The following is an 8562-nucleotide window of genomic DNA, read 5'->3' on the forward strand; positions in this document are numbered from 1 at the left end:
CAAGCTCATGTGCCAGAGAATTGTGGCACATCGAGCTATTTGGTGACTGCAAGAGGTTGTTGGTTGTCGATTGAAGATAAATCTAGGAGAAAAGTTCTATAGGGATCACACACTGGTGGTGGGTAACAGGCACTACTTGGGAAATCTCGACTTCAATAGCGTGGTCTTGTTTTCCATTCTATGTTTTTCACTACCCTTCGCACATTACATGACCTATTTCATCATCTTCCCTCTTTAGGTCCACATGATAGCTGGATCCACAAGGCTCTGGTACTCCCCATCCCCTTGTCCACATGTCTAGCTCGAGCCTCGAACAATGCTCCAGAGGTTGATGCAGCTAAAAAAAGCATAAAAGCATAATATGGCCACATACAAAAGGAAATATACCATAAAATGTAGAAGATGGTCAGGACAATAAAATTTAGCATGTGGGCAAAAGCCAAGCATGAGCTCTACCCCTTATCACTATGGCCATCACCCTAGTTCCTAGGGCCCCTATGAGTGCCCCTAGCATTATTAAGGAACCCATGTATGTCCCAACCCCTGGTGGGCAATGAACTACCCCACCTTAAGGGGGTAATCACTGCTACATCATACACATCATGCTCTCATTACTTGGAGCCTCGAGCAGTAAAATAAAAATAAAAACCAATAAAAAGCAAAAGGTAATGAATAAGGGTGGAAAAACAAAGTCTGAGGTAACTCATGTACCACGATTGCTCCCTACTACATTCATACACCCAAATATGTGGATATCCCTCATCATTACCACCCTTGAGCCCATGGCATTTGGCCTTGAGACCCTTGTGTCCCAATCCACTTCATCATTATTCACATGACACCTACCACTTCAAGGATGTACCATGGACATGTCCTTTCCCTTTAGGGGTTGGGAACACCTAAGAGGGTTGTTTATTAGCCACTCCTACCGAGGGAGATAACACCAATACATGCTGAAAACCCCAAATTTGGAAGGGAAACCCAAATATGAAGCCTCATTTTTGCCCTTGATTAATAGGCATATTCACTCAATTGCACTATGAATTATTGTGTCTAAAGGTGATGAGACACATTGGACCTTATACAAGATTGCAGGTGGGTTTTCATCTTGGGCTTGGCCTCCCTATACGGGATCCAAGCCATCCAGAGGATCATGATGGCATTTGTAGGGTGAGTGTTGAGAGCCATGACCCTCCATTCATGCAAAGCATTGATTGCCATGCCATGGCTTCCTCAACGTCACTATTAGCTTGTTCTTTACCCCAGTTATTTGAGAGAGGATGCACTTGGACCACGATGCCCCAACCAACTACACGTTGCACCCAACACTTGGCAGTTGACCCAAGGCCTAGAGAAGGTTATGTCTTTCCAAGGAAGACATGGGAGGGCATGTGTCATCCTTGAGCCCTCATTGATGGAGCATCAACTTGATTTTGAGCCACCTGGAGACCCATGAGACCCCATTTTGGTGCCCCAAGCCCAAAATAGGGGTCTTGAAGATGTTTTGCAACATAATGAGGGTGTCACCCTCTTCATCATGATTTTTGAGGCCCTCCATCGCAATTCTAGCACAAGAGGCCTCGACACTACCTCCCTAGTCCTCTTCACATGCATGACGCCAACCTTGCGTGGGCTTAAGAGAGAGATAAATTAATTTTTAAAAGCTATCATGGTTGGCTTGTAACCATGGGTGGGTTACTAAGCATTTTCAACATGTAGAGGGGCTTGTTCACTTGTATTTCGACATACTAGGTCATGTATATATTGGAGAGATTCTCTCTCATTTAGAAGATCACACTTTGGATTTTCGCATACCTCATTAGAGAATTGTAACGACCCAGCTAAATTGATCCATTATATAAAGTTTTAAACCTTATAATAAAACAAATGTGATGAAATTTAAACAATAAATGTGTTAAGTCTTATAAATACAATTTAATTTATAAATATATATAAGTTAAATTTTATAAAATATATAATTAAACTTTATAATATATATATATTAAATTTACAAAATACATAATTGAACTTTATAAATTTTATATACTATATAATGGAACTTTATAATATATATATAATCCAAATGTTATAAGATATATATAAGCTAAACTTATGAATATACATATGCAGCGTAAAACACAACCTATGCTAGCGTACCTGAAAAAATCATTAAAGGATCCATTAATAAGGGGCGCGTCCAACCAACTGAGAATTTATAGCAGAGCGCCCTTTTGCCAGGAAAAGATCTGAAGGTTAAATTGCATGGAGGGCGTGTCAAGTCGCGGGAAGGCGGTGGCTGCAGGTAGGAGGGCGGCCACCGCCAGGCCCATGGATATAAAAACATGAGCCTGGATCGAGAGAGTGGGGAAAAACCAGAGAGGGGCAGAGAGAACCGGAAGCAGAATTTCACCAGGAGAAAACCAGGAGAAGATAATTATCTATTGGAAGAGCTTTAAGCCGTCTGAGGTTCTGGGCACGGAGGGACAGAGAGCTTCTGTTGAGCAGCTTTCTGGATTGAGCAGCTAGGTTTGCTCAGTCTGGTTGGGTGGTATTGGTCTCCCGGAGATTGGATCAAAATAGTCACGGCATCACCAGCAGCAGAATCACCAGATCAGTAGCAGAATCAGCAGCAGTTAAGGTAAGTACAAATTAATTCTTCAGGCTTCTGTATTTCAGATTTTAGTTACTGTGTGTGATTGGCTATTACAAGAATTCAGACCTACAATTTGAGGAAGCTTTTGGATGTTTGGGGGATGCAATTTCATGTTATTGCTATCTTTTTGGAGCCTCTGATGTATTTTTTATGGATGGATATACTCTATATTGTCTTGTAAGTGTTTCTTTATGGTGAAATTTTCTTGCAAATAATGTCTAATACATGGAATTTGTTCTCATGATAAATATTTGCACCTTGTTTTATTGAATATCTTTCAAAATTATAATCTTGGGAAGTTTGCATGTGTTACTCATTGATGATGTGGAAAGAATGTTCCTAGTTGATAATGAATGTATTTAATCCATGAAGGTCAATTTAGCCAATTATAAGCACCCATGACTCCATACTCCCAATGATCTAGGCACTAATCAAGTCCCTTGGTGGTCATACACAAATTTAAACCATAAATTTTTCTTCTTTTTCTCTTCTAAAAATTCATCCCTTTAAGGATAAGGAGGCCATCTAGGGCTTGGTGTGAAATCTCTTGGAGAGGAATTTTTGAATTTTGTTTGGATAGAACTCTTTCTTTGTGTCTCCTCTAAAGGACCTCAAATTTTGGTGGAATTCCCATGCCAGATTCTCCGTAAATTTCGATGCCCTAGTTGTCGCATCAAGAGGGAACCCTAGAAGCAAATCCTTCAACTTAGGGATTCTTTGAAGGCAAATTCTTTAGTACTTGGTGAAGTAAATCATACAATGCCTTTTCTCTTACCTACCTTGACTTTGGATGCGCATATATCTCGTGTCAAGTCTCAACCCTAGGTTTTGTGTAATGATTTCAAAAGGGGTTTTTTTGTGGGAAATCTTATTAGCCTCTCCAAAGGCTCTCACCTTTGTTGAATCTTTCCATTAAATGAGTTACCTTACCTCACTTCAAACCTATCACAAAGACAATCATCACAAGTGAGTAATACTGGGACTCCTCCCATCGGTGAAAATCCGAGAAGAGCAAGGGACTTAGGCTGTGGTGATAGTGGGCCTCTGTCCCAAGTGTTGTTGTGCCCTCTAGCTTTTACCTCTTCACAAGGCCTGTTAGTTTGTGCAGCAACAAGATTAACATGAAGGATCACTCATGGGATTGTCACACAAATTTTACAAGGGTAATGCATATAATACCATTGCCAAGATTTCATTGAAAAATGTTCAATAATTGCTAGCACATAGAAACCCTAACAATATCCATTCCACATAATAGCCATAAAAGATATTCCAACACAAAGAATACTTACAAAATAAATGCATGAACCAATCCTTTATTGCTCCAAATTTCAAAATGACATCACCAAAGAGGGAGCTCCATCTCAATACACCATGGTTGAAGAAGAAGAAAAATAGTAGATTTTTGAAATTCCTATCAAGGCACCTAATGGAGAAGCAAAAAAGAAGAACATCAATCCCTCAGTACTAAATCATTTCTATGGGTTGCTTACTGAAGATCCTAACAGTTTCTTGTTTGAATTTAATGTTTTGTGCGGGACTTACGAGTATACAATTGATGAACAAAATCTTAAACTTTTTCCCTCTACATTGAAAAAATCAGCTCTAAGGTGGTTTATGAGCTTGGAAGGCAACAGCATCTCTAGCTAGGATCAGATGAAGCAAACCTTCAATGACAAATGTAGAGGTTATTGTAGAGTTAGAGATACTAAAGATTGAATATTTAGAATGACCCAAAGAGAAAATGAATGTCTAGAAGACTCCGAGGAAAGGTTTCAACTCAGCTACAAGAGAGCACATAATTGCACTTTGGATGAAGACTCACTCATACTTGTTCTGTTCAGAGGAGACGGGAAAGAACTCATGGAGACACTTAATCTCCTATCAAATGGAGATAGCTATCAGCTAGATTATGGGGACATCAAGCAAATCTTCAGAAACCATTCCAGAGTTAGTAAGAATAAGGGCAGAAATGGTAAAGAATCTGGTAAACTCTTATTTTCCTTCCTCTGCAATCACAACAAAATGAAATAGGGGGTATGAAGGGCCTTGGTAATGACTATTTTGAGAGCCTAACTATAATCCTGTTTCTACCTAAAACATATTTTAGATCTTGTTAATATGCATTTTTGATATTTTAATTTTACATGATAAACCATGAAGTTAAGTAGGTTGCTTAAGTAATATGATCATGTTTATGCTTTCATGGTTTTTGGCATTAGAAGTTGTTGATATGACATGATGATATCCCCCACCACCAACTTTGCTAAGAAATAGGGATCATGTTTCCAAGACTGCCAGCATGTGAACTAAGGCTGCTCAAGTTATCAAGGCTACAACAGGAATGGAGCTTGAGTATGCCAATGCAATTGAATCCAAGAAACAAACTGCCCTTAACTTTGGGATTTTTGGACAAAATCAACCCCACCTATCAAGGGGGATTGTTCCTTACTTATTGTATAAATTGAAAATTTCAAACCTCAAGAGGGACTTCTTGTTTTCCTTTTTGTTGTACAAGCTAATTTCAGTCCCAAGAACAATTTCAAACTTTTGAAGAACGTATTTAGTTTTGCTATGTTAAGGCAAGTTTCCTATTCATTTCACTACTAGTGATTTTCTTGGATTCTTGGGTGCCTTGGGGAGGACCCAGCCAGAGGACTTCAAGCAGCCCCCTATATTTTACTTTTCTAGTCTTCTTTTATGTTTTGTTATAGTTGCATGCGTTTATTTTCCTTTAGGAAAGTTAAAACTCATAGAATGTTACTTCCTTAAACACAGAATTGATTTATAAATTTGTTCTAAGTTAGTTGAATGATTTTTATGAACACCAGGCAATTTCATACTCATTTGCATCTTTCTTTGGTTAATTGGGCAGTTTCCTGTAGAAGCACAGAGTTTCCTGTAGCTCTGTGATTGTTCCTATAGAACAGCACAAAACCTCTCATTTTAGCATTTTCTTCTATAGCAATGCATAGTTTGTCTATGACACCATAAATGGCACCAAGCAATGGGGTTCAACAAAAGGGAAATCAGGAAATGGATAGTTTTATTTTAATTTGGTTAAGAGAGTTTATATTTTCCTGTACTTTGAATTCTGCAACTTAGATTGATAGTATTCTCTGTTTCTACAATCTATTGGTAGCACTTTCCTTTACTTGCAATATTTCTTTCAAGTGAATTAGTTGTGATTGATTAAGTAGGCTTTGCCTTGAATGATTCCCTTGCAATTAGATTTCTAGTAGCAGCCATGAATTGATTTCCTTTCACCTAAGCTATCAGAGTAAGACATAGAGTGACATTTTCAATTACGACCAATAACTTAAGTAGATGCACCATAAGGACGCAGAACTGTGGCTTGCACATACAGTGCACAACACCTCTTAAGTTTGTACAACCCCCGGGTTGATGATTAAAGTTGAGAGCAACAGGAGGACATCATTCTTGCTGTAATTCTGGAGCCCATCACTTACATTCTAGATAAAATATTTTGTACATGTGCAATACAATCACTATGACAAAAAGGTAAATAGATTGTAAATGGATATCATAGGAAGCTTATGTTCTAGACAACAAAATATTCTACAAATAGGCACTACACTCGCTATGAGCAATTCTTTCGACCTGAGGAGATTCTATAAGAAGTTTTTAATTGTATTTATGTAGGCAAGAATAAAGAAACATACAGGCCAGGTTGACGACATCTACCCATTCCAACGTCATTTCATCAAGCATCCAACAGAAACTATCCACCAGCACGAATTGGTGTCATTGAAAGAAATCTAATGATTTGGGGAAGGAAATTCTAAGATTTCCAAATGTGATGTTAACTTTGTTGGTATTCCTAACTTCCATGGTCTTACCAACAACAAGGTTCAAATTCTGCGAACATGGAATTTCTCTTTGCACCGACAGGAGCAAGGTGTTCTACATCTAAGTGAGGGTGGGGATTCATCAACACTGCATATAACAGTACATTGTATGTATTGAATATGGACACCATCACATACCCATCTAAACCAGGATCTGATATGCACCTCTAGGTTGCAAAGCGTGAGGATGCTATCTCGAGTTCACAAAAAAGCTAATGTAATAAATCGGCGAAAATTAAATATAAACGTATTTGAGCTTCACAATCTCATGGTGCATGTTGTACCCTGCATCAGATGGGTTTGTATTAGTTTAATCTTCAGTTCGTCCAATTTGAAATATTAGTAACCATCAATTCCCGAACTATAATCTAAATTTTTGTTTTCTTCTTTTGGTATCTTGATTTTAAAGCTCATTAGCAACCTACGTTCTCACTGTGGCTCGCAGTAGCCAGTTAAATGTTTTCAACCATCACATTCCATCCACTTACGACTGTGCAGGCACTTTTATACAGGACAGAGATGGTAGTGCGAACAGGAAATGCAGTGGATCTAAGGGTAGTAAACTTGAATTTGAAAATTGCAGAGTTAAATTTCCAGACCAACAGTGGAAAATTCACCGAGGCCCAGCTAATAATTTAGCATAACGGCTATAGATTGATTCCATTGTGGAATGCAATTCCCTACATATTATTTTGCTGAATTTAAGACATGGGACAAAATAACCCAAATGACTGAAACTTAAAAAAAAGGGAGGAGAACACAACCAGATGCATGAAAATTAAAATATAGCATGAATGCACGTGGTCTATCTGCTACAAACCTGGTTTAGTCAGAATAGCTTTCCTGGTGAATGTTAAAAAGTCTCTGTTTTCAGTTCCAGCTTCTCTTCGCGGACGCCCTCCTTCGCCGACTCTCTGAGTGTCAGTTAACATACAAATGTTATATTAGAGTTTAGTGGGCATTCATGTTTGGCTTGTGCTTCACCATCCTCAATGGGAATTTATGCTGTGGGTTCTGCTTCACCGTCTTTCATGCAAGTTGGCTTTTGCTTTAATTCTGATAGTGCTGCGTTGCTCTTCAATGGAGCCAGTAATAAAGCCCGTAGTTGAAATCCACGTGGGTGTCACTGTCTAATATTCCCATCTGAATTTATTGATCATGGAACGGATGGAGGGTCGGTTTAATGGGGATGAATTACCTCGAGAAGGCCCACAGAGCGTGCGGCATAACATGCAATTGTACATCACATTGAGAATAAACAGAGTTCAACCTGTTCTGGAAAGCTCGAGCGTACTGTATTATCTTCTGAAGTATATTATTTACTACCATTTTTCTTAACCTATGAGCATGAGTTTGAATATCTGTTTTCATTTTCTGTAATCTTGTGGGTTTTTTTTCCGAACTTAATATCAGCAATATGTATTTAGAATGTATACAGGTTGAGTGGGCCTAATGGTTAAGAGCATGTGTTTCCTCCTAAGAGGTCACAGGTTCAAAACTAGAGGGGGTAGAGTATGTATGCTTTCGTAGACTTAGCAGTCAAATCGCGACCTTAAAAAAATGGATATTAATAACGATTTAACTGGATATTTTCTTAATATAAATTTATGTCCGTTTTTTTCAGATGAGTAAATTTTTTCTAACCTATTAGAAAACTTTTATATTTTCTTAATATAAATTTATGTGTTTTTTTTCTCTCAAAAAAGACAAATAAACTTTTTCTAACCTATTATCTTCTTTTATATTTTCTTAATATAAATCTATGTCGGTTTTTTTCTCTGAAAAAAAAATGAGTAAACTTTTTCTAACTTATTAGAAAACTTTTATATTTTCTTAATATAAATCTATGTCGGTTTTTTTCTTAAAAAAGACAAATAAACCTTTTCTAATTTATTATCTTCTAAAGTATATTATTTATTAGAATTTTTCTTTTTTAACCTTTGAGCCTGAGTTTGAAAAGTGAAGAGTAAACCATTTTTAACCTTTGAACTCAACAGTACCAATATTTGAAAGAGTAATATCTTAAACAGAAATATGACG

At 37.6% G+C, this 8562-nt stretch overlaps 1 protein-coding gene across 3 annotated transcripts in view; it reads right to left on the bottom strand.

The window, feature by feature from the left end:
* The window catches only part of LOC149246506 (uncharacterized), a 304091-nt gene extending 296228 nt beyond the window's left edge, over positions 1-7863 (bottom strand). The window contains exons 1-2 of one of the 3 annotated variants that reach the window (XM_089457952.1): positions 7343-7858; positions 3946-4079 (exon numbers count right to left, since the gene is read on the bottom strand). The gene's annotated coding sequence lies outside the window, so the exon portion shown is untranslated. Of the gene's footprint in view, positions 1-3945; positions 4080-7342 lie in introns of all 3 variants that reach the window. The other 2 variants (XM_089457953.1, XM_089457951.1) reach the window with 2 other exon arrangements.
* Between the last annotated feature and the right edge of the window lie 699 nt (positions 7864-8562).

This window comes from Pinus tabuliformis, chromosome 7 (genome assembly GCF_031772625.1).
Source record: "Pinus tabuliformis cultivar Carrire ecotype Pingquan chromosome 7, CPIR1, whole genome shotgun sequence".
Lineage (NCBI taxonomy): Eukaryota > Viridiplantae > Streptophyta > Pinopsida > Pinales > Pinaceae > Pinus > Pinus tabuliformis.